At 54.4% G+C, this 27,603-nt stretch overlaps 1 long non-coding RNA gene across 1 annotated transcript; it reads left to right on the top strand.

Annotated features, from left to right (window-relative positions):
* The first annotated feature begins 12,349 nt into the window (after nucleotides 1-12,349).
* On the top strand, nucleotides 12,350-15,039 carry LOC115832498. The gene is made up of 2 exons (XR_004028015.1): nucleotides 12,350-12,638; nucleotides 14,383-15,039. It is a non-coding gene; the product is annotated as an uncharacterized LOC115832498 (long non-coding RNA).
* The last annotated feature ends 12,564 nt before the right edge of the window (nucleotides 15,040-27,603 follow it).

The raw sequence follows: 27,603 nt of genomic DNA, 5'->3' as shown, positions 1-27,603 counted from the left end.
AGAGTCTGTTCCCACCTCCAAATAACTGCAAACCTAGCTTGCCTGGCTCCGCAGTGGGGTGGGGTGGCCAGATACTGGGATGGGATTCTTGCTTCTCAAGAGACTCGGTGCCTTACCCCTCAGTTTCCTCATCTGTACAGTGGGTTGGCACTGGGATTTCAGCTTCACCGTGAGCATGGTATGCAAGCACCATCCACGGGCCAGAGCTGGACACCCACCCAGGGCGCCCCTAGGGCTCCCAGGAAACAAACAAAGGAATGTGAGCACCAGCTCAACACCCACGTGCAGCTGGCACCCAAAGGTTACTTACTCCATCCTCACCCTGGTCAGCCAGTCGGAGCTCAGGGCTGGGTAGGACAGCCTCACTCCCGGAGCACGGGGCTCCGTGGCCTGGGCCATGCCTCATCCATTCCAGCAGCCACCTGGCCTCAGGGTTGCCCAGCCTCCAGAGCGCCGTCTCTCCACTTTCTCTGAGTCCTTGTGTGATTTTGGTAGTTGCTTCTCCCAGAGCCGATGGTGGAGCTGCTGATTCCCCATGGTGGCCGCATGCCTGTCCAGACCATCTCCTCTGTGAGAAAGTGGAGAGGGTTGTTTCACTGGTCCTGGGCCCCATGCCCTAGAATTGACAGTGTCATAGCCTCCCGCCTGCTCTGCCATTCCCCGGGCCCTTCTCAGGTCTTGGAGATAGGCCGGTGTGCCCAGAGAGGCCCATGCACTCAGGACCTGCCAGGCTGTCCCGCCAGGGTCAGTGTCACATTTGCCCAGCCCAGTGGGGAAAGGTACATTGGTCTTCCAGAAAGAAAGAATCCTGGAAAACCAGAGATTCGCAGGCGCGTGCTGGGTGCTCTTGAGGCTGAGGAATGAGACGCTTTGGAACAAATGTTCTTCCAAAGTCTCCCCTCCTACTTTGCTGAGATCCTCATGAAGGATTTGAGGATCAGGGAAGGGGACGAGGCAATGGCGTGCACTGGGCCCCCACTCCTGTTGGGAACGTCACCTGCACTTAGTCCTTGCCAAGTAGGAGGAGGGTCGATGCTACAGCCCATTTTACAGATGAAGAAATGGAGGCTCACAGATGGGAAGTGAGTGGCAGCTGGTCTGAGAGAGAGCCAGGCATCACCTAATATGAGCTTGGGAGGTGAGGCTGATTCCTTGCTTGGGGCCATGGGCTGGGAACCACCCTTTTTTGACCTAAGAACCCTGCAGGACCTCAGGCCATGATCAATTCTCCTGCTCTGCTCATTCCACACCTGAACAGCGGCTTGAGCAAAGGCTTGGAGGTAGGAAGGACCCTGTTTGTTCTGGGACTAGCACAGAGATGAGATCAGCTGCAGTGGTGGGGAGGATCCTAAGCGCTGAGAGCCCGTGTAGCCATGGGAATCGGGATGTTTTCAGAAGCCACCTGGCTGTGAAAGGTGATGAGGCAGGTCAGAAGAGGAGCTGCAGCAGCGGGGACAGAGCTGTGGACAGGAGGAGGGGCCTGGGTGTGCTGCAGAGAAAACGGCTTCTGCAGGTGGGGGACCAAGGGTCTCCAGTGTGGCCATGACCAGTAAGAGGAGGCCAGGGAAGGTGCTGGTGGGGACCTTGATGACAGTGGTGTCGGTAGAGTGCAAGGGGTGACAATGGCCTGGTGGGCAGACAGGGGACCAGAGACCTAGGCCCTCCTCCAGAGGCGGCAGGAGGAGACCCGGGGTCAGTGGCAGGCTTGGGGGACAGGGGCTGAGTGTGCTCAGGGCTGTGAGGGAGGCTCCAAGCCCCAGTTCCCATTTCTCAGATGAGGACAATTAGGCCCAAGCCCAGGGCCAGAGAGGAGACCGTGCACCCTCAGGTGTCAGACCTGTGGCTGAGGCCCTTTTCCGGACCCTCTCGTAGGAAGGCGGGGGCTGCTGCCTTTCCCTCTGCCTCAGCAGGTCTGGGGGTGGGGCCTGGAATGAGCATTTCTAAGAAGTTCCCAGCAGGCAAGCACTTTGGGTAGAACACACACACACACACACACAACACACACACACACACACACACACAGAGAGACACACACACACACAGAAACAGACACACACACACACACACACACAGAGAGGTGGAGAAACAGAGGAACAGGCACAGAGGGAGACAGAGGGCACCTCGATGAACATTGCCTGGCTGGTGCCTCTGCTGGTACCTGTTTTTGGCCTGGCTGTGAATCAGGGGAGTGACGGGAAGCAGGAGGGCTGGGGACACCAGGCGCCACCACGTCAGGGCCTGGGACTGGTGTGGAGAGCAGGCACCCCCATGCCACATCCCAGGGCCTAGTTTTCCTGACCCGGGATGGTCGGGTGCAGGTGCCCAGGCCTGCCATGGCTGCAGGGGACATTGGCTGGTGGGGGACAAGCAGGGATGCTGTGTGCCACCTGAAGTACTCGGGCTAGCTGCTGGGTGGCCGAGCACGTGCTCTTGGCAGGCCCAGAAAGGGCGTTTTGTGGCGCTGGCTCACTCTGCTCCCATGAGAGACCCCGTTGGGCCCAGCAGCCTCAGGGCCACCAGGGCAGGGCAGTTTGCCCAGAGGAGCCGGTTCCACCGCCCTCCCACTTCTGTCACCAGGTCTGTGGATGCACGGTGGACAGGTCCCCAGCATAGCAGGGGGAGCTCTGCCCCAGGGCTTCTGGGCCTCAGCCTGGGGACACTTTCCCAGGCTGACCCTGGTGGCCCAGGGCCCTGTGTGTGGGCAGCAGTGACCCCAGCCCACCCTGGGGAAGGGCACAGTCATGTCTCCCGTGTGGCCCAGTGGCCCCCCTTGGTGTCTATAATTGGCAGGGCCACAGAGAGGGTTTTGTTGACCTCTCGACGAGGGCAGGCACATGGAGGGTGGGGGCGGTGGCCCCTTTCATCTTCCAGGCCCCTAATTACCCCTTTCTCTGGCCTGGACCAAGATGCCTTTAAATAGCAACAGTCAAGGGGCCAAGGGGGGCTGACAGGGGCTGAGGGACGCGCAGCTCTGAGGCTGCTCACAAAGGAGTGAACATTTGCTCCTGGAGATGAAAGAGCTGGGACCCAAAAATAGACTGAGAGGTTCCGGCCTCACCTCGTGGCCCGGGACACCCTGAGCCTCCTCTCTGAGTGAGACGCCCCTCCGCGCCCCCACCCTTCCTCAGGCAGGCATTGACCTGGGGACATTCTGGAAAAGCCTGCTCGGCCCCAGGGCAGTGGCAGCTGTGCAGTGGGCATCAGCCAGCGAGGAACCCCCCTCCTTGCCCTTGCCCTTGCCCTTGACTCTGCTGTTTCCTAGGCCTGGACCACCTCCCTCCTTCCCCTTCCTCCTTCACCGAGGATCCTGTCTTTGTCTTTCCAGGGCTGGCTCTGATGCCACCTGCCCCAGCCTTCCCTCACCACCCAGGCTGAGCTGGGGCTGGGGCCTCTGCCATCCCCCTGCCGGGGGGCCACGCCCTGCTGTCTGTCACTGTCTCCCACCAGCCCAGCACTCCTGGATGGCAGGGCTGTTGTCTTTGAGCTCTTGGCCCCAGAAGAGTGCCTGGCCCTCAGAGAGGGAAGAAGGGCGTGAAGGAAACCCCAGCTCTAACCGCCCCCGCCATGCCCCAGCCTCACTTTTCTCTTTCTCTGTATGCCGGGCCCTCCCCAGGTCTGCCCCCTCTTCCTTGGCCCTGTCTGTGGCCCGCCCCCCCTTCAATACGTGCTCTGCAGTCCCCACCCTTGGGGATGGGGACACTTCCAGGGCTCATGGGGGCCCATTCTGGAGCTTGCCATAGTGTCTGCTGTGGCTGTGATGGAGGTGGCCTTCGGGGAAACCCACCCCTACAGGCCCGTGCCCCTCCCAATGCTTCCGCAGGGGTGGCAGGCTGCAGCCGAGTCCCCTCAGGCTCCTCTTCAGGGAGCAGGGAGAGCACGTGGACAGGGACAGGGCCTTTCAACATTGTAGGGGCCCCGGGAACTGCCTGGGAACACGGCCTGGAGGGAGGGCCCCCAAGCGTTTGTGCCTCGAAGTGGCACGGTCCCTGTGGCCCATGCACACCTGCATGCTCAGAGGATGTGCAGGCACCGGACATGCCCTCGCTGGGTTCTAAGGCCGCAACAGTAAAGTGGGCACCATCCCTGCCTTGGTGGGCTCTGTGGGGGCTAGTGGATCCGGCTGACAGTGCAGGCAGCTGCGGCCCCCTCAGAGTGGCACAGGGACCTGGCGATAGGGTAAGGAAAGTTCTGAGGCCCTGGAGGGACAGGCCAGGAAGCAAGAAAGATGTGGAGCCTGCAGGGGCCTGAGGGCGCAGGCGGGTGGGCAAGGGCGGCAGCTCCACTTGCCCATGAGGATGGTGTGTTGACAGAGATGAGGTGGGTGGGGCTGCAGGCCCCTGAAAGCAGGCATTGAGCCAAGCAGAGGTGGTAGCTATCCACTGACACCCTCCAGCCCCCTCGGGACAGACCCCTGCCAGGAGCTGGATTTGGGGAGGTGGGAGCAGGGCTGTGCCTCAGCCTCCTGTGGGTCTCAGTGGTCCTGGAGATTGATCTGGTGGGAACAGATAAATCCAGGGCAGAAGCTCAGGGCTGGGAGGATGGGGCCACCGTCTCCTCCATCCTTGGCATCACGGTGGTGGCAGAATAAACGCCCCCCAACCATATCCACACCCTAGTCCCCGGGACCTGGGCATGTGCCACCTCATGTGTGAAAAGAGACTCTCCAGATGGGGCTCACAGTCAGGACCCTGAGATGGGAGGTCATCCTGGGTCATCCAGGTGGGCCGCATGTCATCACCAGGGTCCTTATGAGAAAGACAGAGGTCAGAGGAGGAGATGTGACGGGGGAGGCAGAGGTCTGAGGGATGAGGCCACTGGCCAAGGAGCACAGGCGGCCTCTAGAAGCTGAAGAAGGCAAGGAAAGGGACTCTCCCCTGCGGCCTCCAGGAGGAACCAGCCCTGCCCGCACCTGGAACGTAGCCCAGGGAGAGGCATTTTGGACTTCCCACCTCAGAAGTGTAAGAAAATAAATCTGTGTTGTTTTAAGTCACTAAGTTTGTGGCAATTTGTTACGGCAGCCACAGGAAAGTCACCTATCATCCCTCAGACCCACCCAGGCCTTTCCAGGACACCAGACTCCCTGTGCTGGTTCCCGGGTGAAGCCACCTGCACAGCCACTCTTGAAGGCCAGAGCCTTAGTCTCCCAATGGCCAGGCCCAAACCCCCCGCTTCAGATGATGGGGCCATTATCCCCTGCAGGGCAGCTCTGGAAGAGCCTTCGGCACCTCTCCTGGCAGCTCCTGGCAGTGTCCCGCCCGCGGGGGCTGGAGGGTGTCGGTGGATGACTGAGGTCTCCAGCGTAGCAACAGCGCCTGTGCCTGCGGACCGTATTCTTAAGGCCATCAATCACAGCGAGGTGCTGACAGTGCTTTTGGGCCCCTTTCAAGCCCTAAACCACCAAAACCCAAACAACACTGGCCTCCAGATTCCACCCTGAGGTCAGGCTGCCACTGCTGCCTGGAGCCCCCAGGTCCCGGAGGCCAGCTCCACCAGGAAGCTCGGTGAGAGGCTTCCCAGGCAGACCCAGACACGCTCTGGGTCCAGCCACTGTGCTTGCCAGGGGGCCTGGAGCCTGGCCGTTGACTTCCTTCTGGAGCTCTGGCCTCCAGCTGTAATACTCAAGGGAAATTTAAAGAGAATCCCCCAGAGAGGTCCTTGGGGAATAAACGTGGGCCCAACTGCATTTGGGGCAGAGCAGCAAGTTTGGGAGGAGACAGTCGGGATCCAGGAAGGCCCCGCTTCAATTGGCGATTACCTCCTAAGAGAACAGAGCCTCTGACTGGACCCCGGCATCTGTTTCTGCGGGTAAGATGTCTGCCGGGTTGTAGGAGGCTTCATCCTGGGGTGTGGAGTCTGGGAGCAGTGCCAGACTGGGGAGCTGCAGGCCACATCACACCAGCACCCCCTGGGCAGTTCACAGGGTGGTCTGGGAGTGGCCTCTGCCTCAGCCCTCCTGGCTGCTGGGCAGGGCCATGCACCTCCTTCTCCATCTCTCCACAGTTTGGGGCTCAGTGGAGAAAGCATGGTTGGGGTGGGGAGGTCGGACAGGCTGCGTTCCAGTCCTGGTTCCCCCATGTCTGGGAGCTCATCACCCACCTCTCTCACAACATCCCTTCCAAACACCAGGCTGCAGCCAACATCCAGCTTTGCTGCCCGGAGCCCCTGGTCCCCTTTCAGGGCCCTGGACACACTTGTCATGTCTTGTCCCCCATCCATCATCCCCACTGGATTGTGTTCCCGTGGCTGGGCGTGGTTCACGGTCCCCGCTGAGTGGTCAGGGTCCAGCACCACCTTCCACACTGGGTCCCTTCCCCTTCCGGCTCAGTCTGTCCTCATTTCCTTCTGCGTTCGGGATAAACTCAGATCCGGTGTCCGGGCCCACCCACGCGCCCTGCGGCTGCTCCATCCCACACCTCCTCCTGTTGTCATCCTGTGGCCACCCGGCCTCCCATCCAGTCCAGAGCCAGCCGCCTCCCAGTCTCAGGCCTTTGTCCCCGCTGCTGTCCCTCCTGCTGGAACTGCATTCCCCACGTTCTCCTTCCAAGGTGGCCCGAGCCTCCTTCTGCATCTCCTTCTGACTCAGCTGAAGCACGGCTCCTGCAGGAGGCTCTGCCCACAGTGGGCCTGAGCAGGTGTGCCGCTGGCTTCGTTCATAGCACACTCACGTCTTTTGTGCAACATGGATGGGACTGGAGGCCATTATCTTAAGTGAAATGTTGCAGACGCAGAAGGTCAAAGACCGCATGTTCTCACTTATAAGTGGGAGCTAAATAATGCACACACATGGATGTAGGGTGTGGAGTGAGAGGCTCTGGAGACTTGGAAGGGTGGGAGGGTACCCAGGACGAGAAACTGCTTAAAGGATACAACTGTATACTGCTCGGGTGATGGCTACACTAATGGTACAGACCTCACCACTGTGAAACGTTAGTGGAATGCCCTGGACCCCTAATTCTATTTTTTGAAGTGTAATGGCCTTTTGTGTCTTCTGGTTCCCCTCTGTGGTCCCTCCCTGGAGAGAATCTCACTCTCGAGGGAAGAAATATCCCAGTTTGCTCCCACCCATCTCCTCGGTGCCTGGTGTCCCTGGGTGGAAGGCAGGTGCCCAGGCAGCATTAGCAGAATGAGGGAACCAAGCAGGAAGAGCCAGTGAGTGGGCGGACATGGAGCCCCCCAGCTAGGGACCCTACAAACACCTCTGGAGAAAATCACAGACTGGCCTCGGCTGCGGCAACCTGGGTCTTTCAGCAAACTAAAACAGTTAGCAAATTCGCTAAAATCAGGACCTGAGCTGTCTAGAGTAGATAGTATAGATAATTCGGTGGACAGGCGGAAAAATTAAGGCCATTTCCCTGATGCAGCAACAGTCCCCAGGGGAGAGGAGAGGGCCAGCCTCTGCCTCCAGGGCCTGTTTCACTGTTAGGGCGCTGTCCCCTCTCATCCCAGGGTGGCAGGAGGCCATGAAGGAGGCGAGGGAGGCAGAGGTGTTGTCCTCTTCTCCCTCCTTGCCCTGAGCACCCAGTGGCTCCTTAAGCTGTTGGGGGTGGGGGTGTCTGGAGGTTTTGTTTATTGCACAGCAGTCGGTCAGCTCGAGAGTTCTATGGAAGTGATTTCAGAGCTGCTTCTTGGGACCACAAACTCTTTGGAGTTCAAGGGTGCTGAGGCATCTAACGTGTGGGAACCCTACAGACTTGCAAGATCTTCTTTTCTCAGTGAAGGAGCACAGCAGCGGAAGACACAGATGGGATGATAAATTGCAGCAGTTGAGCGCACACTCACAGTGGCCCTGCCAGTCTGCACAGGCAGCTGCTCCAGGGGCCAGCTCCAACTACCACTCACGGACACTGAGTGACCCTCAAGCCATCCTCCCTTCCCACTCCGAGCACTCCAAGCTCAGTACACTTGCAGCACTGGTGGAACTGAAGTCACATTTTCAGAAGAGTCATGGATTCTGTTGCTGAGGACTAGGGCTTTATGTCTGTGCTGCTGCCACCATTGTGCGCAAACCTCCGGATCCCAAACCTCTCAGGACAGGCTTGTGGCACCGTCTGAGCTGACCATGAACAGTATCAGCTCCACGCCCACCTGCCATCCAGGAGTGGGGAATTCACAGGCACGGAACACTCCGGAATTCTGCATCTCAGGCAAGACTTCCAATACTCTCCAGCATTGTTGGGCTCCTTCTTTCCCATCAGACTGCACAAAAGGAAGCCGAGTCTGGCGTGCCACCCACCACCCTGGGCCTCCAGCAAGCTCGGCTTCCTGAGGCCAGAGATGGAACTTGTTGGGCGGGGAGGGGCCAGAAGGCTCGACTCTCCAGGATCAAGTTCTGTCTGTCACTCGCAGTCTGACTTTTGGCAAACCCTCGCTCTCTGAGTCCCGGTTCCCCTGTCAGATAAGCTGGGATGATGTTCATCTCCAAGTGGTTGTAAGGGTTAAATGAGGGCATGGACATGTTTTGCAAATTGGGAAGGAATAGAAAAATGATTTTATGGTTGTCCTTGTAAGTGACTGCTTCTCAAAAGCCCACAGAGGCTACCTTAAGAGATTTATTTTTCTTCCCTTTTATTTTGTGCATGACTTTGGAGGACTGAAAATATTCAGAGCCAGAAGGATCTGGGGAGGTTATTAAGCCTGAACTAAAGCCTTGACAGGTTGTGGTTCTAAAATTGCCAGTCAGTGAACAGGCCCGCTCTCCCTCCCTCCCCCTTTCTCCCTATCTTCATGCATACCTCCCTGCATTCATGTAATCACCCATCCATTTGTTCATCCATCCATCTGTCCATCACCCATCCATCCATCTGTCCATCATCCATCCATCCAACTCTCCATGTGTCCATCCATCCACTCACCCATTCATCTGCTTCTCTCTCCCTCCATCATTCCATTCATCCATTTTCCTTCCATGTATCTGTATATTCTTCCATGCATCCATCCATCCATCCATCCATCCACTTTTCCATCCATCCATCCATTCATCCATCCATCCATGCATCCATCCATCCATCTCTCCATGTGTCCATCCATCCATCCGCCCATTCATCTGCTTCTTTCTCCCTCCATCATTCCATTCATCCATTTTCCTTCCATATATCTATATATTCTTCCATCCATCCATCCATCCACTTTTCTATCCATCCATCCATCCATCCATCCATCCATCTCTCCATTTGTCCATCCATCCACCCACCCATTCATCTGCTTCTTTCTCTCTCCATCATTCCATTCATCCATTTCTCCTTCCATGTATCTATATATTCCCCCATCTGTCAATCCACTTTTCCATACATCCTTCTGCCCATCCATGCAACCATCCATCCATCCACCCATCCATCCATCTCTCCATTTGTCCATCCATCCCCCTACCCATTCATCTGCTTCTTTCTCTCTCCATCATTCCATTCATCCATTTCTCCTTCCATGTATCTATATATTCCCCCATCTGTCAATCCACTTTTCCATACATCCTTCTGCCCATCCATCCATCCATCCATCTCTCCATGTCCACCATCCCCCCCCTTCATCTGCTTCTTTCTCCTCCATCATTCCATTCATCCATTTCTCCTTCCATATATCTACATATTCCCCCATCTGTCAATCCACTTTTCCATACATCCTTATGCCCATCCATCCATCCATCCATCTCTCCATTTATCCACCTCCCTCCACCTCTCCTTCCAGCACTCACAAACACTGCCTTCATGTTTGGCACAGGGAACCCAGACTTAGATCCATCCACCCCTGGAGCCTGGACAGCCATAGGACATAGGCCTCAACTAAATGTGAAATCTTAGAATGGGGAGTGGGTGTGGGGGAACCCACAGGGGTTCAGAGAGGAACTTTAGCACCAGCCAGGGAAGGCCTATGGTCCTAGAAGAGTTAACTCCACTCTTCTTGCAGCTACCCAAAGAGCTGGAGAATCTGAGCACGTCCCTCCTCCCCCGTCCCTGGCCCACCTTGGCGTCTTTCTGCTCTGCCGAGGCGAAAGCCGCCTTCACTCTGCAATTTAATCCCAGTTCCCATAGCTCTGCAAGTTTCCTAGACTCGAAGACAAAGATAAAAACATCATAATAACCACAGTGAGACAAAAAATAACAACAATCCCCGGGCCGAAAAAAATGAGATGCTGCCGCTTACATCTTGATAAACTGGAAAATGTATCTTCTTGTGCCGATCTTCCCTTCTCTATTTCATTTACAGTGGATTTTTAATAAAAAAAAAATTGATAAAAATCAAAGCAACATAATCAAAATAGAAAAGTTTGACATTTATAGATGTTATTACTATAGTGTTTTAAAGTATTAAAAAGGCACACCAAAATTAGTTTCTTATCAAATGTCAAATTTTCATCAAGTTCTCGCCTACAAACTATTTCAACTTTGTTCTTTGGAACAGAGTTGAGTGTCTCCGTGAGCATGTGGGGGAGAGTCCCTGAAGACTTGCGGTGTTGTTTTTCCTCGCATCATCGCTCCACTAAAAGAATTAATACGACATGTTGTCTTCCTAATAAGCTTTAAGAAGGAGTTTGTTTTTCTTGTTCTTTTCCCCCTGCTTTAGAGGCAGATCTGTTGCTGTTTGTGTCTCTTATACACTAGAACAAAACTGCAATGGTGGAAAGGTCTCCTGACCTTGGCCCAGTCCAGAACTGTCCCAAATGACCCCATCTTGACTCCAAACGAGCCCATCCCTTCCGCATGTACAGCTGTGCAAAGAAAGACGCTCTCTCTGTGGAGCCAACAGCAGCTCTGGGCGGTACCAGGGGCAGGGTCTCAGGTTGGAGTTTGATTGCTTGGAACAGAGATCGGCTTTAATCAGCTTGAACAAGGAGGCAGGAGGCCCTAGATAAAGACCAGGCCAAGGGGGGCACAGTAAACATGGGGCATCTGGGAGCCAAGAGCGAGCCCCAGGAGCATGAAGACAGTCGGGCGTGGCCAGGATGTGACAGGGCTGGGCTTTCCCTTCTTAGAGATGAGGGCCGGATCGCTGGGAGGGGCCAGCTCCAAGGCAGGAGGCCAGGGCTGCCATCCTTCTCCAACATGTCCGTGGACACTGTGAAGGTGTGGTCAGGAGCAGAGCGGGGCAGTCAGAGGAGCTAGGGTTTGCATCCATCGTGTACCACTCCACACGCGTCCTGACCAGATCACTTTCCCAGCTGAGTCTTAGTTTCCCAATTACCTGAACTCCCTCGGCCTCAGTTTCCTCATCTGTCAAATGAACAGAATGATTCTCTTGCCCTAAAGGGGAGCAAGCACCGGGTATTCATTCTTCCTGCACCTCGGATCTCCTCTAGTTTGGGGATCTGTGAGCCCGCGGTTGAGCGGGATATGAACTCAGGCTCCTGCCTCCAAAGGAGTCTTTCTCCTCCCCCCACCTCCTGCTTCCCTGTCTTGCTGGGCAGGCAGCCTCGGGTTGCAGAGGTGAGTCCTGCTTTTCTCTCTCCCACACCATGCTTCCCTTCAACCCCCCAGCCCCAAAGAGAGGCAGCATTCTACATTTCAGAACCTTCGGAAGGGGGTTGTGTCCTTCTTCCAGAGCCAACTCTCTTGAGAGTGCTCTGAGCTGGACAGCTGGTGGGTGGAAGACAGGCAAGACAGCGATGCCAAGAGACACAGCATTTCCAGATGATTAGAGGAAAAGAAGCAAAGGATGTTGCTCGTCTCAGAAAAATCTGTGCAAACAGCCGTCAGGGAAATAGCTTCCCATGAAAGTCCCACGAATGAAAAACAAGAGGAACGAGGTGTCCACTGATCCCAGAATAGACAGGAGGAGCACGGCAGAGACAATTAGGATCGATTAGCCCTGCCCCTCTTCTAAACAGCCACCGGGGGACCGCCTGTGCTGGGCCCAAGAACGCAGTGATGGCCAGACCGGCCCTGACCCTGCGTGATCATCCCGTGAGGCTCAGGGAGACGGTCTCAAACCGCAGGGGACCGGCAGGTGTGTGACATGCAGGAGGGAAAGCCATGCACTGTGGGGGTTTAAAGGCGGCAGGAATAAACTCTGCGACTTTGGGTTTAGAAAACACACTGTATTCAGAGACAGCCAGAGATGATTGAAAACATGCCGTATTAGGGAACTTACAATAGCATCTAACAAGCAAAACCTCCGCATTTCAGTGGCTTCATGTAACACCGTTAATTTTCACTTCCTGAACAGCTCCATGTGGTGCTCCCGGTGGGCAGGTGGCCCTCCTCCCGGCTGACTCAGGGACCCTTGTGGCTCTGCTGTTCAGGGGGAGTCAGAGCCCTCTGTGTGCAGCTGGCAAAGGAGGAAAGTGGCCAGGGGTATGGCCCAGCCCTATCTCAGAAACCTCAGCCTGGAAGTGGCCCACTTCCCTTCCACTCACAGTCTTTTTGAGAACAGGCTTGTGTCCCTGCCTGGAAGCGAGGAGGGCTGGAACTGGGGCCCTGCTGGGAAGCCCTGTATCTGCAGAACTCCGTCCCAGGGGGCCAGGGAGGTGCAGATTTTTGTAGCCCTCTGATGCTGAAGGCTTTCTGGGGCTGGGATGACCCAATGCCCACCTGGACCGTGCACTTCCTGGTGACCCTCTGAGACAACTTCCAGGGCAGAATTGATCATCACGGAATCAATGCAAGTCTGGGAACAGTGGCCCGAAACTGCACCCCTCCAGTGTGTCAGTTAGCGCCGTCCTCCCAGGGCTCAGGGGAGGGCAGATGAGAAACCAGAAGATCCGCAGAGCAGGAGGCTCCACTGGAGGCCCGAGCCAGGGCCACCCAGAGGAACGGGCCCTGGCTGGGGACAGAAGCCTGCTGATGTGCTCACTGCGTTTCCTTCCCCTTGGTCCCCCTGCTTTTAAACGGGTTTGAGGAAGTCTCAGGGCTACGTCAGCTGTGCTAGGGGAGCCAACGAGGGCAACTGGGCTGAAGCGAGTGGTGAATCCGAGAGCAAGTTCAGGCCGAGGGGCCCTCTGTGCAGCTGAACAGGGCTCCCTCCCTGGCTGCCCTTTAATCGGGCGCCTCTGTCTGAGCTCTTCTCCACGAGACTCCACCACGGCCTGCTGAACTCAGTTTTAGCAGAGAATCCTAAGTGAGCTGATTGACAATCCCCTCCCCTTGACAAATGATTGAATTCCATGTCATCATTTTCCATCCACAGCCCCTCCCTTTGCCCATGGGCTGTCAATCCCCAGGTGCCCCCAGTGTGCTCAGAACTGAGTCCATCTCTGTCTCTGCTGTAATACTCTTGAGTCAAGTCTTCCTCACCATTTGTAGCTGGTCCGGGGCACCCCACCGAGAGTAGGAGACAATTCTCCCCGTCTAGAACATTCCTTCCAGGCCCAGGACCGGTCTTGCCTGCTGGGGGATAGGGGCAGCCAAGAGGGGCTTTTCCAACACGGGCCGTGGTACGGGAGTTTGGGCCGACCGTGGTGGACTGGAGGGCAGGCATTTTGGGTGGGAACGGTGCTCACCTGAGGCTCCTTCTGCCAAGCCCCTTCCGGCCTCTGCCAGGACGGGATGCGAGATCCTGCATCTGTGCCCGGCTGCTCAGGGCAGAGTGGGGCAGGGCAGCGTCCCTGGGGAGCAGATCCCCAGGCCTCCGCATGAGAGTGCTTCAGGGGCACCCGGGCTCCCTTCTTTGAAGGTTCTTTCTGTTTTTAAGCCTCTTTTAAGCTGCCCAAGTTCCAGCTGAGGCTATTTTGGGATGAGCCATTCATCCCAGGGCCGTCTGGCCCTTCTGAAAACTCTCATTAAATTGTTCATCGACAGGAACCAAATACTTGGCCCCAGGGCCTCCAGGCTTCCCCCGATGTGTGGCCTCCTGGGGTCCTTGCCCGAGAGGCTGAGGGGGGAACCTGGCTGGCCACCAAGGTCTTGTAAGTATCTTCTCCCTCAGAAATCCAAGCCTGTCTTCCAAAACACCCCCACCCCCGCCACTGAGTTCATGAATATTCCCTCTGTGGACACACAATTGAACTTGCGCGCACACGGCCCACCCACCACCTGAGGGAGGGATGGCTTCCAGTAAGTAATTACTCAACACAGTGATCCCAGGACACGATCTCGGAATGGGAGTGCGGAGGCCTTTGTTGGTTGGGAGCGAAGGAGGGTGTTCCCAGGGCTGGAGAACTCAAGTGGCCCCTCCAGCAGCTCTGCCTCCTCGGGATCCCATGAGCTCAGCCTCTCAAGCACAAGTGTTATCCAGAAATCTCTGGAATAGGATGAGAGGTGATGAGAGGTCATTCCAGGGCCTTCCTCCCCGAGACCCTGGAGGGGCCCAAGGGAGCCTGCAGTGGGACTGGGCCTTAGATAGATCAAGGCCAGCACTGGGACGGGGTGGGCCTGTCCCCGGGAGGCCTCCAGGGCTGCCCACCTGTCAGCACCCCTGGCCTCTCTCTGCAGCTCTCATGCCCTGATCTTCCAGGTGGGGGCCCTTCAGTGAGGAGTTCCCCAGTCTGGGTGGAGAGCCAGCCCGATCAGCTCAATTCCTCCACTCTTGACACTGTGAGCCTCAGATTCTGAGAGCTTGGGAGGACGGACAGAGATTGCGGTCAGCAGGAGAATGGGAAGCAGACGGGAGAGGAAGAAGCTTGCCTTTGGTGGGGACCAGGAGGCTGGGAGCCCAGGCCCATTCACTGTAACATGTGCAGTAAATCCCATTATATTCATGCAAAGAATTCCACACAGCAAGGAAAAGGAAAGAGCTGTTGGCATGCCACAAAGCAGGTGACTCTCACAGACCTACCGCCGAGCTAAAGAAGGCAGCCGCACAAATGTACGTGCTGCATGGGGCCGTTTCTATCCGCCCAGAACCAGGCAAGAACCATCTATGCCAACGGCTTCATTGCTGCTGTTTCTGGGGTTGTTGACTGGAGGAGCGAGGGGACCCTCTCGGGTGTGGAAATGTTCTGTGATTAGATGGAGGTTTCCTGCATGTCTGTGCATGTGAGATGCATCCAGCTACACTCTTAAGATGCATGCATTTTATCGTATATGTTATGCCTTGATTTTTTAAAGTCTTTAAATATTTAATCCTGAACACCCCTAAGAAACAAATAATAAAACAGCCCAAGGCTCCTGATGTCTTGCCCAGGTCACCTACCACCCCCAGGCCTCTCCAGGAGTCAACATCTGGATGCCAATGTCTGCTTCCCCCTCCACACCTCACAGCCACCACCCAAGAGGGGGTTGTAAGACGTCTCTCTGGCCGGCATTGGAGCCAGCTTTGAGCTGCCCGAGCTTGCTTCCTACGCAGGGTGCTTTAAATCTTCCAGATCACTGAGCCTTCATTTCAGAATGCTTTATTGCTCATTTTCCTACCACGCAGGGCTGCTGCTTGTGTCAGCTCGCACCGAGGGAGGAAAATAATTATACCCCACAGCGTCAGTTACATCGAAGGGTAGAGAGGCACCAGGCGCCTTCCCCTTCAGGATGCGCAGAGCCGAGGGGGTTTCCAACCCTGCTCCTTGCTGACCAGGGCCTCTGCATCGTGACACTGTCCGTCCCATACATCTGGCTGCCGCCTCTTCTCCGTTACCTCCTGTCTTCCTCTGCAGGCTCCCGGGCTGGGGTCCTAAGATCTGGAGATGCTGCCTGCAGGTCAGGATCCAAGGGGAGCTTGGACATGACTGTGGCCCAAACAGAGCTCAGAGTCTACAAAAGCCCCACAGAGCCCGCCTGTGACTTGTGACTAGGCGATGAGGTTGTGCCGGCCCCACATCCTCTGAAGGCTATTGTGCCTGAGCCCCTGTGCTGCCTCCCACCCTCCTGCTCTGGACTTTGCCTCCCGATGCCCTGCCCTAGATGTTTCTGTTGGGGAACTCCAGAGGGCTGGTGAGAACTGGGGGGTCCCTGTAGGGTGGAGAGGATCAGAAGTCACATGTCAGTGTGGCAGACATGGCTGGTCCCAGAGCCCGAGGGTCCTACTCTAATGGGAGGACCCCAGTGAAAGCACCCACCTGCTTCTGGCAGGGTAGCTTAACCCCCATTCCAATAGAACCTAATAGCCCCATCCCTATGGGCCTCTGCAGAGCTCCCAATCCAGCCCCAGTCCCCTTTGTGTCCCCGCCACAGCCTCGTCCTGGATGACAGACGGTGGGAAAGGTTGTTACTGTCAGGACAGATGCAGTCACCATTTTCTGCAGCAAGGATCCTTAGTCATAAGTAATATTGTGTGTGGGACACCAACAGCCCAGCCCAAGAAGCATTGGTCAAACTGGGCCCAGGGAAAAGCTTCCAGGATGAGCTGAAGAGAAGGTCAGCCTGCTCATCTGGACGGACATGCTCCAGCCTCAGCCCCTGGCCACCTGGGGAAGTCATGGGACCGACACCCCCCCTTCCCAGCACACACAGACACACCCGCAGGCACGCACGCAGGCAACACACACTCACACACTCACACATGCTCGTATACACACATTCACAGACAGAAACACACACCCTTACATACAGGCACTCAGACACACAGAGCCATGCACACGTGCACTCACATGGGTACAAGTACTCATGTGCTCACCCACACCCACATACGCACTCCCCTTGGTGCACACACGTACATACACACATGTACAGCCATGCAGTGCACACACTGGTTTTTGGGTACAGGCCAGCTTCTGTAACCTGAATCTAGTGACAACCTCCTGTAAGTCTGCAGAGGCGAAGTCTGGCCAACACACACAGCTGCCCTCCTGAACGAAATATCGTCAGCTTCAACATCAGCATTGGGGTTCCCTCCTTACACAGGGGTCCCCCCTTATCAGCGGGAGATACGTTCCAAGACCCCCAGTGGAAGCCTGAAACTTGGGTAGGACTGAACCTTGTTCTGCTACGTTTTTTCCTGTATATAAATACCTATGACAAAGTTTATCAGGTAGGCACGGGAAGAGATTAACAACGATAGTTAATAATCAGATAGAACAATTATAACAATATTCCAGCACTGCTACTCCACACTTTGTGGCCATGATGAGGTAAAATAAGGGTGACTTGATCACCAGCACTAGGACGTCATGACGGTCGACCTGGTCATCGAGAGGGCTCCTGGGTGACTAACAGGTGGGGAGGGCGCCTGCAGTGTGGAGACGCTGGACAAAGGGGGACGCGTGTCCAGGGTGGGAAGGTGAGAGAGTTCATCAGGCAGTGCAGAACGAATGCAATTGAAAACTTAGGGATTGTTTCTTTCTGGGATTTCTGCTTAATATTTTTGGACCTCAGTTGACCACGGGTAGGGGACTCATATGCCCTGGCGTGGGAGGAGGTTCCCGTCTAGGGGGTGGCATGGCCTGAGGTGTGGGCCAGGCGTGTGTGACCCTGCCGCGCGTCCCCTCTGCCCACCCTCCTCCTGCCCCCCGGCCCAGTCGCTGGTTCCCAAGGAAACCTCTCTAAAGTCGTGGCCAGTGACACCACAGTGCCCTAGCAGACCCCGTCCCTGGACCCATCCTGCCATCTCCCCGCCCTCTGCCCAGGGACCCATGGCTCCTCCCCAGCTGCCCCTCAGCACCTGGGTCTGGGTCACGTCGGCTGTCCTGGAGGCCTCTCGTGACTGGTGCCTCCTCCGCCACCCTCCTAGACCATGAGGAAGAAATGAGACCCAGGTGTCTGCAGCGTCTCGGAACCCGGTTCTGCTGCTCCTCATAAAGCTCCGCCGAGCGCCCTCAGTGAGCAGCAGCAGCCCTGGCGTATCACTGTGTGCCGAGGACCAACCCCGGGGCAGAGATGGAGGCTGTGCTGGTGCCCTCGGGGGGCCAGATCCTGTCTAGGAGGGAGCCTGTCTTTGGCCCCAAAGCGGGAGCTTCCTCCCAGCACTTGGCTGGCGGCCGCACAGCGATGGACAGCCCCACAGGAAGATGGTTCCAGACGGCTGAAGTCATGTTTATTGTATACATGCCATAGATACTGTCCTGTGGTCAATTAGCCGCCAATGCGGTGAGGAGAATGAGAAGAGACAGGGCCTCCTCGGTTTCCAGTTTGGCCCTGAGCCCCAGGATTTCTGCTCTGGAAAGCGAAGGCCATTCGCGATCCTTGCGGGCCGGTCTCCGAGCCCTCTTGCTCCACACGTGGTGCAGAGACAGCCAAAGCTATGTGTTCTCAGGACCCCTTGGTTCTCAGTTTGACGAGATGGGGCAGGCTGGCCACCAATGTTCCAAACTATTCCTTGACCACTACGGGCTTGAGAGAGCCTCGTTGTTGTGTGGAATTTGGGCATCAGAGAATGAAGAGGCTCTGGGAGCTTCTCGTGCCCTCCTCATTTCTCGGACCAGGAAACAGAGGCCCAGAAGAAAGGGGCTTGTAGGACAGCATGCAGGGAGCCCCTGGCCTGGGGTCATAGCCCCCATAGCCCCTCCTTCAAGGCCAGGGCACGGAGGCATCACAACCTGGCTGCAGGTTCTGGGATGGGTAGCTCACCCTTTGGCAAGGCTGCCTGCCCTGTCCACTTCTGGGAAAAGGACTCCAGGTGACAGGAAGTCCTTCATTACACCAGCCAAGACCCCCTTGCCCCGGGGCCCCTACCTCTGCTCAGTTCTGTACTTTTGAGCTCTCCACCACTCTGCCACGACCCCCAAACGAGACCCTGGAGACAGTGATCTCAGCCTCTGCAGCCCCGCTCAGCCAACAGCCGCACGCCCCCAGCCCTCAGGCCTGGGCCCCAGTCCTTGGACACGCTGGGCCACCTCCTATGGCTGCTGGGTGTGGACCCTCAGCAAATCCCACAGTGGGGGAAAAACTCATCCTAGCCATGGCCCTAGACGGCGAGGAGGTTCTCGTAAGCTGAGGTCATTCTCCAATCAAATGAGAGAAGAGCTGGGGAAACACTTCCCAAGCTCTAAAGAGGTTACGGATGTTTATTAGATTATATATGTCCTGCCAGATGTCCACAGGAACATTCACCGTTGGATCTTATGTAACTAATCGTGTCAGTAACCATCTCCAGACTCACGCCCTCCCTAACCAGTCCCACATGTCAAATGTACACACACTGGTAACGAGAGCTGACACGTAGGGAGCCCTTCCACAGGCCGTCAGCCTGCTGTCAGTGTTAACTCATTTAATGCCCACAACACCCCCAGGCAGGGATTGCTGGGGTTCGTGTTCCCTAAGGCAAATACTGAGGCATGGAGATGCTGCCGTTTTCTGTGCATGCACACACACTGTACAACCATGTTAGACAAACTGCTGATGAAAGATCAAAAGGCACAGAGTTGTTGCATATAGATAAGCATACATTTGTATATAAATTTGCTCATTCTTATACTTATTTCAGAGAAGGATTTCAGGAAAGGTGTGCTCAAGGTGACCTAAGATACACAAGTGGTGGCAAAGCCTGCAAGGTCCCTGCTGATGATGTCTCTGTCCTCATCTCCTTCCTGCCTCCTCTCACTGGCTCCAGCCATACAAACCTCCTTGTTATTTCCAGAACATTCATGGCCCTTTCCAGGCATGAGGCTCTGCCACCTCAACCGCCACATCTAGCTCCTTCTCAGTAATCAATTCTCAGCTAAAATGTTGTCTCCTCAGAGAGCTCTTCTTCACCATCCACACATCACCACTATTACAGAGCAGACCTTGCCCAAGCCAGTTACTATCCCATGTTCCTGTTTGAGTCTCATCCCAGCACTTTTGGTCTTGTACATTGACTTGCCGCTTTTCAATGTTGCTAGATTATAATCTCCCTGAGCACCTTTGCACTTGGGTGTTGCTGTGATCCCAGCCCCTTGCCCAGTGTCTGGTAAGACGGGGTGCTCGGTAAGGGAATGCATGAATGAGTTACAGGAGAATAAAATGAGTAGATGAGGAAGGAAGGCATGGACAACAGCAGCAAGTGGAGCCAGATCTGAGGCTGGGATCACAAAGTACCTGCCTTGAAATCCTATTTACTGAGCTTCCTAGTAGCTACGATGAAAAAAGAAGCATGATCAGTCTACATGAGTGAAAGGTCAACTAGATATGCCACACTAGTGGGTCAGGAGGCATGTGGCTCTTTTTGATACAGAAGCCAGATGGCTGTTTTCCCCTGAGAGACCTCCCAAAGAAGTGGCAGCCACGATCTCACAGCTATGTGCCCCCCAACCTCTTCGTGGTACACATAGGCACACTTGGGGATACGGCTGACTTTCAACACAGCCTCCTGGTGGCTGTTCTCACAGAAGAGTGGAAACAAGGAAGCTGCTTTCATGCCTGGCCCCACTGAGGGTGACCGTGCCCGCATCCAGATGGGAGAGGCAGCCGCAGGACCCTGAGAGGAGCGGTGGATGATGGGTGTTCTGGCCAGCACGGGGCTTCAGCCACTGCCTGGCGTGCCATCGCTCGGGAACAGACATGGAAGAGGCAGAGCGCCTCCCGTCCCACCTGCGTTAGAAATCACGATCTTAGGAAAGACAGTTCCCACGCACCCGGAGATTCCCGGCAGGTAGGATCCGGGGCAGGCTGCAGGGGCGTCAGGCTCCATGTGCAGTTTGCTCGGCTCAGATGGTAACTAATCCCTCTCCAGAGAGGCAAAGGTGGAGGCGGTCGATACCCGCTGAATGCAGTCTGGAATGTTTTTGACAGGTTTCTCCTCAAGGTGGTAAAAAGTCTAACAGGGTCTGCAGAGTCTTGGCCGTGTCAAAACCCATCTGCAAAAAGCAAGGGGCTCCTGCGGGGCTGTTGTTTGCTGAGTGGAGACACAGCTCCTGGGCTCTGCTCGGCCCATTGAGGTTGGCTGGCCCCCTTGGGCTCCTGTTGCTCTCTGCCTCCCCCCAGCCCGAGTGTGTGGCAGGAAGCAGCAGCTAGAGAGGGCATTCAAGCAGGCAGAGGACATCTTCAGAGCTGGGCACAGGAAAAACCTCACTGAACCCAAAAAGAGTTCCACTGCAGGCACTGTCCATGTCTACAGGAGGCCGCAGGTTTGCGGGGATCGCATATGCGCGAAGTCCCCTAACATTAAAATGACATTTGAAGCAGGAGACATGTGTTAATTTACACTTTCAACTCACAGAATTGAAGTCAGGGAAGTGAATAAAAAGGAGAGTAATTAATTAGAAGGGAATATAGCAAAGTCCAGAAGACATTCTTGCTTCAGTGAATGGGGCCAGGGGGAAAACTGGCGTCTAAGAGATAATGAAATCTCATCTTGTGTCTAATCCATGTTCTCGGCCTCTGAGCAGATGAAATGGTATAAAAAATAGAAATTGACAATAGGTCTAAAATTGCTTATTGATGAAACCGTGGAATTACGTGATAGAAGAAATCAATTAAGTACTAAGAGGTGAGGCCCCTGTGGAAAGAAGAGGCTTGGAAATTAACAAAGGAAATTGAGTTGGGTGGTGAGAAAAGGGCTAGAAATTATCTTGCCAAAGGAAAAGTAAAAATAGAAGGCCACTTTGAAAGACTATATCATTAAAAAAGGTATGATGGAAGAGAGACTTGAAAATTGCATTCACTAGGGAAAGAAGCCTTCTCAAAATAGAAAGAAAACAGGGAACAATTTGCTGACCGAGCTCAAAAGCATCAAAAGCAATAAAACCCACAGAAAACAACAGCTCAAAGGAGAACATCAGGTCCACTTTGACATTTTCCAGATAGGGAAACTGAGGCCCCAGGAGGGGCAGGTTCTGCGGAGGAGATGCTCGTCTGCCATCCCTCCATCCCTCCTTCCCTCCACTGAGGAGGAGAGAGAGACAAGGGAGGAGGTGGCAGGGAGAGAATGAGAGGGAGAATGACAGAGAGAGAGAGAGAGAATGACAGAGAGAGACAGAATGAGAGAGAATGACAGAGAATGAGAGAGAGAGAATGACAGAGAGAGAATGAGAGAGAGAATGGCAGAGAGAGAGAGAATGAGAGAGAATGACATAGAGAATGAGAGAGAGAGAATGACAGAGAAAGACAGAGAGAGAGAGAATGACAGAATGACAGACAGAGAGAATGAGAGAGAGAATGACACAGAGAGAGAGAGAATGGGAGAAAGAGAATGACAGAGAGAATGATAGAGAGAATGAGAGAATGAGAGAGAATGAGAGAGAATGACAGAGAGAGAGAATGAGAGAGAATGAGAGAGAGAGAGAATGAGAGAGAATGACAGAGACAGAATGACAGAGAGAGAATGAGAGAGAGAGACAGAGAGAGGGAGAGAGACCCCACATGGCCCCCGAGAGCTGGGTGGGAGACAGCCCGGTTGGTGCTGAGTGTCCAATGCAGAGGCTGCAATTTGCTGGATTCAAGTCCCCACGTCCAGCCCACACACTGGAGGGGAGGAGTACCAAACCTCCAAATTCCCAAACCATCATGTTCCAGACTTGAGAGGACAAAAACAGAGACCCCTTCCACGTGCCTGCTGCTCCCCAGCTTTCTGGCTGTGGCCCCCAGCAGTTCCATCCACCCCATGCTCAGACCAGAGCCCAGGAACCTGCCAGCCAGCTCCCTACTGCCAGCAAGTCCTGTGGGTCCTGCCAGCCCTGGCTCCAAAGCATGGCCCCCGGCTGGGGCAGCCACGTTGGGCTCTACTCAGCTGTCTCCTCCTCAGCAAGCCCCTCCTCCCGACCCCCTATCTAGAGGAGCCCTGTCCCCACCAGCCATAGCCACACCCACTCACCCAGTCCCTGTTTTGTCTTTGTCACAGCATGATTGTGGCCTGGTGTTACCTGACATGTTCATTTGTTTGCTCCTCTCTTGCCTCCCACCCACTAGAATGTCAGCTCCTGGAAGCTAAGGACCTTGTCCGTTGTTGCTGCTTGCCTAGAAAGCTTGGTGCGTAGAAGACATTCAATAAATGTTTGTTGAATGAATAAGTGACAGCTTCTGGCCTGAGCCAGATGCCCCTTGTCAGAGCTCCCACGGCAGCCTGCATTCTGTCCCCGTCCCCTGCCCCGTGAATCACTTATCAGTCAGAGTTATCACTCCTGTGAGACCCAACCCCTCCAGGCTGGCCTTGGATCAGAGCCCCAGCACCTGGGACAGAGCAGGTGCCCCAGGCGTTTTGCGGAGTGGCTGATATACTCAGCTCAGAGCCGGCTGGGGGGCTTCGAGGCAGATTTCAGAACTCAGAGATTCGTGCAGCTCCTGCATTTTCAGACAAGGAAACCGAGATCCACAGAGCTCATGGTGTGTGCCCCCAGGAACCTCAGGGCCAGCTGCGTCGACCAGCATCTGTGCTCAGTCGGGCTGGGAGATGGGCAGCCAATACCTTTTGGGCATAGCTGAGATAAGAGGGCAGTGCTGGGCCCCTCAGGAAGCAGCGTCTCCTTCTCCCTCCTCCTGCTTCTGCTTAGGTGAAAATTGGATCTTCCCACCAGGAGGCTAAACCAATTTCTAGCCCCTGCAGGGGCTGTTCTGTTAATAATGTGTGGCAAAGATGGCCAGTCACAGGCCCAGCCGCTGTCCCCGGGAGCTCCTGTGTCCAAAGCTCCAGGTACGTAGGCAGCACGATCTTTCTGAGCTAGAAGGAGACAGGCTTCTTGGGGCAGGGCAGGTGCTGCAGGGTCAGGACACCCCAGGACTCCCCATGCCCCACTCTGCCCCGATGCGCTGGTCCACACCGAGCCCGGCGTTTACTGCCTGCTGCACGCCCGAGAGGGCAGCAAGTCAGGGAGTCGCCTTGTTCACAGAACCTCTGTTCTGGACCAGACCCTGCACCAGGGCCCAAGGCTGCGGAACTGTGATTTGGTCCCCCCGCAGCTGCTTGCCAGGCTCAGGGTGAGTCCCGGCATCCTGGCTGGCATCTTCTGTTGAACGTAAGACAGGCATTTGAGGCCCACATGGGACCTCTGTGGATGGAGTCAAGGCCTGGGGTGGGAAGACCCAATCCTCATTGCAGGTCTGTGCGGGGTCTGGGAGGGGTCCCAGAACCTCAGACTTCCTGTCTGAAGGATGGGTGATGGCTTCCAGCTGGAGGTCTCCTAGCTGTGCCTGTGATGGCTCTGCCTGCTTTGTAGCGTAAGCCCAGACACCACCATCTGGGAGAAGCTAGGATCCCCTGGGCAGACTCTCCCTAGCTCCCAGCATAGTGGGTCTGGTGGAGATGGCACAGGTGGGCAGGGATTGACCCATGACCGCTAGGCACCTCTGCCCTCTCACCTCCCTGGAGACAGACTTGGCCTGTGTCTCTCCACCGGGCAGCCCCCCACCCACCTGCGCAGCCAGGTGCTCTCTCCAGGCACCGTGCCTCGAAAGCCCACCTAAGGGGTGTGGGCCCCCACACACTGTCCTCGGAATCCTGGGGCTGTCACCCATGAAAGGAGAAGGTGTGGACCCAATGGGATGGAATAGATACATAGATCAAACGGAAGGAAAAGGGATGTGTGCACCAGAATGGAAACTACACAGCAATGTGGAATGAATGGATCCAATCGTTATTTTATGCCATAAGAATGATCATATTTTCTGTGCTCCATAAGAAGGCTGTGCAATCAGATCACCCTCTGACGTTTACAAAACAAGCTCATCGTTCTTTCTCGTTCATTGAAAACCATCCAGGGTAGGTGCTTTCCCCTCGCTGTATAGGAAAGGACGCCAAAGCTCCAAGGAATGAAGAGACACACTCTTTGAGTCTCCAGCCCACTGGTGTCATCTTTGAGGGCTTCAGTCCAGGCCTGGCTGATCCGGCCTCAGCCACGGCCCCAGGGGGCCCCACCTCAAAGTCTCTGGAACCTGTATCAGACCAGCAGGTTTCAGACGGGCTTAGGAGGTGAACTTGGGGCAGAGGAAAGGAGCTTTCATTTCTGATAAAACCGAGTCACCACACCTGGACAGTCCCTTGATATCTGTAGGTATCTGACATTTGCAACCTGGTCCAACAGCCCAGTTTCTCTAGGGCACAAAGTCAACCACAATTCCAGAGACTTTTTTTCTTGTTTGTTTTTAACGTTGGGAAATTGCATGACCAAATTCATTTTACAAAGATCACTCTTGTTCACGGAAAGAAGACTAATTCAAAGGACAAATTGAAGGGCAATTTGTACACCCAAGATATTTTAAAATATGGATATTCCTTTACCAAACAATAGTATTTCTAAGAATCCACTCAATAAGAATAGTCACACAAATGTGTATGCAAAGACCCATGAACAAGAATGTTTGCTGCAACTTTATTTGTAAAAGCAAAAATAAAAATTCTTCAGCAGAGAAATCACGAAAAAAAACAATACTTCATACAACGAAATATTATGCAGCCAGTAAAAATGTGATACATCTATATGTGCCAACATGACAATATGTCCAGGAGTGAAACAAAATCATGGCAGAACAATACTAAACAACTTTTTTGGGGAAAACATCCACCTATACATGTCAATGCAAAGAAAAAGGTCTAGAATACAGACCATTACCACTGATTTCCAAGAGAAACATTTTTGTTTTGCAACAACAAAGGAAAAAGAAAGCACCAAACACTTGGTTTCACTTAATGCCTGATGGGCGCCCTCATCTCCGTGACAGAGCCTGGTGCTGAGGGCGCTGGGCCAGGGAAGTGCAAGTTGAGATATTGTGCATTTTTGCATGCATACATGTGGGTTTTCCTACTATTTAATGACAGTTCTGGAAGCGTGGAAGGCACAAGGCAGTTAAGAGAGAAGTTCAGGCTGCCACCCCAAGAACGTTCTTCTTGAGGAAGCATCAAGATGGGATGAAGCCCCAAGGTCCCTCCCAACCCCGTCTGCAGCCCAGTCCCAAGGCAGTGGGTGCCCAGACAGCTGACAGCGGGTGCGGAGGCAAACGTGGAGGCGAATGTTTGCAGCTGAAATCTTGCAGACACCTCTGATGATGGGAGGCTGATCAGAAACGGATCTGGGAGCTATCAAATGAAAGACAGGCCTTGCTTTGCCTTCAAATTTGTTGACTTTTTTTTTTTTTTTTTTAAAGCCCCAACCACAAAGCATGAGCTCATGTGGGCATTTGCCGGAAAGGCGGCAGGCGGCCCCTGGGAGGCAGGCTTGCGGACACGGATGTTTCCACCGTGCCCTTCTAAACAAACGCTGGGGCCCTTCAGCTGGGCTTCATGCAGGAGCACAGTGGGGTGGGGTGGACCCAAAAGGATGGAATGGATAAAATAAATAAAATAGAAAGGAATGGAACATATACACTAGAATGGAAACTATAAAACAGGGTGGAATAAATGGACAAAATAAGCCAAAGTTGATAAAATAGAATGGGCTAGACTAGGAGGTAGAAAGGAATGCATAGAACCAACTAGAATAAACAAACAACATAAATTAGGTTGGAACTGACTAGCCAGAGGGAAATGGAGTGGAATGGAGAAAGGAAGGGGCTGGACTCTTACAGTGGGAGGGGACTTTGGTCACTTTGCAGAAGAGGTCAGTTCACACTGACACCTGGAGACAGGGCCGGCCTCCCTTGATCAGCGCTGCCAGGAACAATTGGCGGGGCCCGCGGCTGAGGTTTGCAGAGTTTCCCTCGGAGGTAAGGCGGTCTAGGTGCAGACTCCAGAGAGAGCCCTGGGGGAGTCCAGGACCCTGCACCCCGCTCCAGCCCTGTCACTGACCTGGAGTAAGCCCCACCCCTCGGCCGCTGTTTCCCTCACGTTCAACAAGGAGGTTTGCGAAGATAACTTTGGAAAGAGTCCTTCAATCTCAGGTCCTTTATTTCACAGTTACCAAACAGTTTCCTGAAGCCAAAGGAACCCCCAGAAATATGAATCATCTTTCCTGCCTCGAGTCACAATTTTGATCTTTTGTTTATCATGGATATCTTTGAGTTAATTCTGATTTTTAAACAGATTGTGCTAAAATATTATTTATCTCAATTACTGAGTTTCTCTATTTGCAATTTTGATCTTTTGTTCATCGTGGATATCTCTGCATTAATTTTGATGTTTAAATAGATTGTGCTAAAATATTATTTATCTCAATTACTGAGTTTTTTTGCACATACCCCCCCCCACACCCAACTAAAAGTTGTGCCTCCAATAAGAGCTTCACTTGCCTTACCCCAGTCCCATATTTTTGGTAGACGCCATGATGACTTCCTTCCACAGAAGACAAAACAGAGGTTCAGAGAGGTTCTCTGATGACAAGATGCTGCAAACACTTATAGGAGGGCCGCTCACTCTGTGAGAAGAAAAGTGATGATGACTGTGCTCGGTGAACTCACACATGTGGCTCTTCCTGGGGCCGGGGGTTTCAGGAGGCCTCTTACCAGGGGCTAAGAGGGGACAGACAGCCCCATTAGAAGACGGACCTGCACATGCAAAGGGGTGGTGAGTTCAGCTGGAGCACAAGTCAGTGTGACTGAATTGGGGGCTGATGGGAGATCCAGGTGGGGACTTTGGGGGCCAGGTCTGGTCCATGCCCAGACAATCTGTGTCTCCTGCATGTATGCCCTGGCTAGTGCCACCAGGCGTGTCCGGATGACAGAGTGACGGGCAACTGTCAGGCAGCTTCTGGCAGGGGTTGAGGCAAAAGGCCCGAGTGGTGATGAGCAGGCCAAGAGAAGCCACTTTCTGTGCACTTATTGTCCCGGCCCTCGGGGAAAAAGACCGTTCCCAGCCCCAGCCTGCAGGCGGGTTTATTTGGAAGGTATAGGATTTACATAAATTCTTGCCAAGTGCTAAGCGCTGGAACCTACACAGGAGATCAGAGCCACATGTTCCTGATTCAGATTTGGGAAGAGATCGTGGAGTGATATTGGAAACTCTGCTTCTGCTCACTCTCCGGCCACT

This window comes from Nomascus leucogenys, chromosome 22a, assembly GCF_006542625.1.
Source record: "Nomascus leucogenys isolate Asia chromosome 22a, Asia_NLE_v1, whole genome shotgun sequence".
Taxonomy (NCBI): Eukaryota; Metazoa; Chordata; class Mammalia; order Primates; family Hylobatidae; genus Nomascus; species Nomascus leucogenys.
The sequence above is the reverse complement of the archived record's forward strand: the minus strand, read 5'-3'. Positions and strand labels throughout refer to the sequence as shown.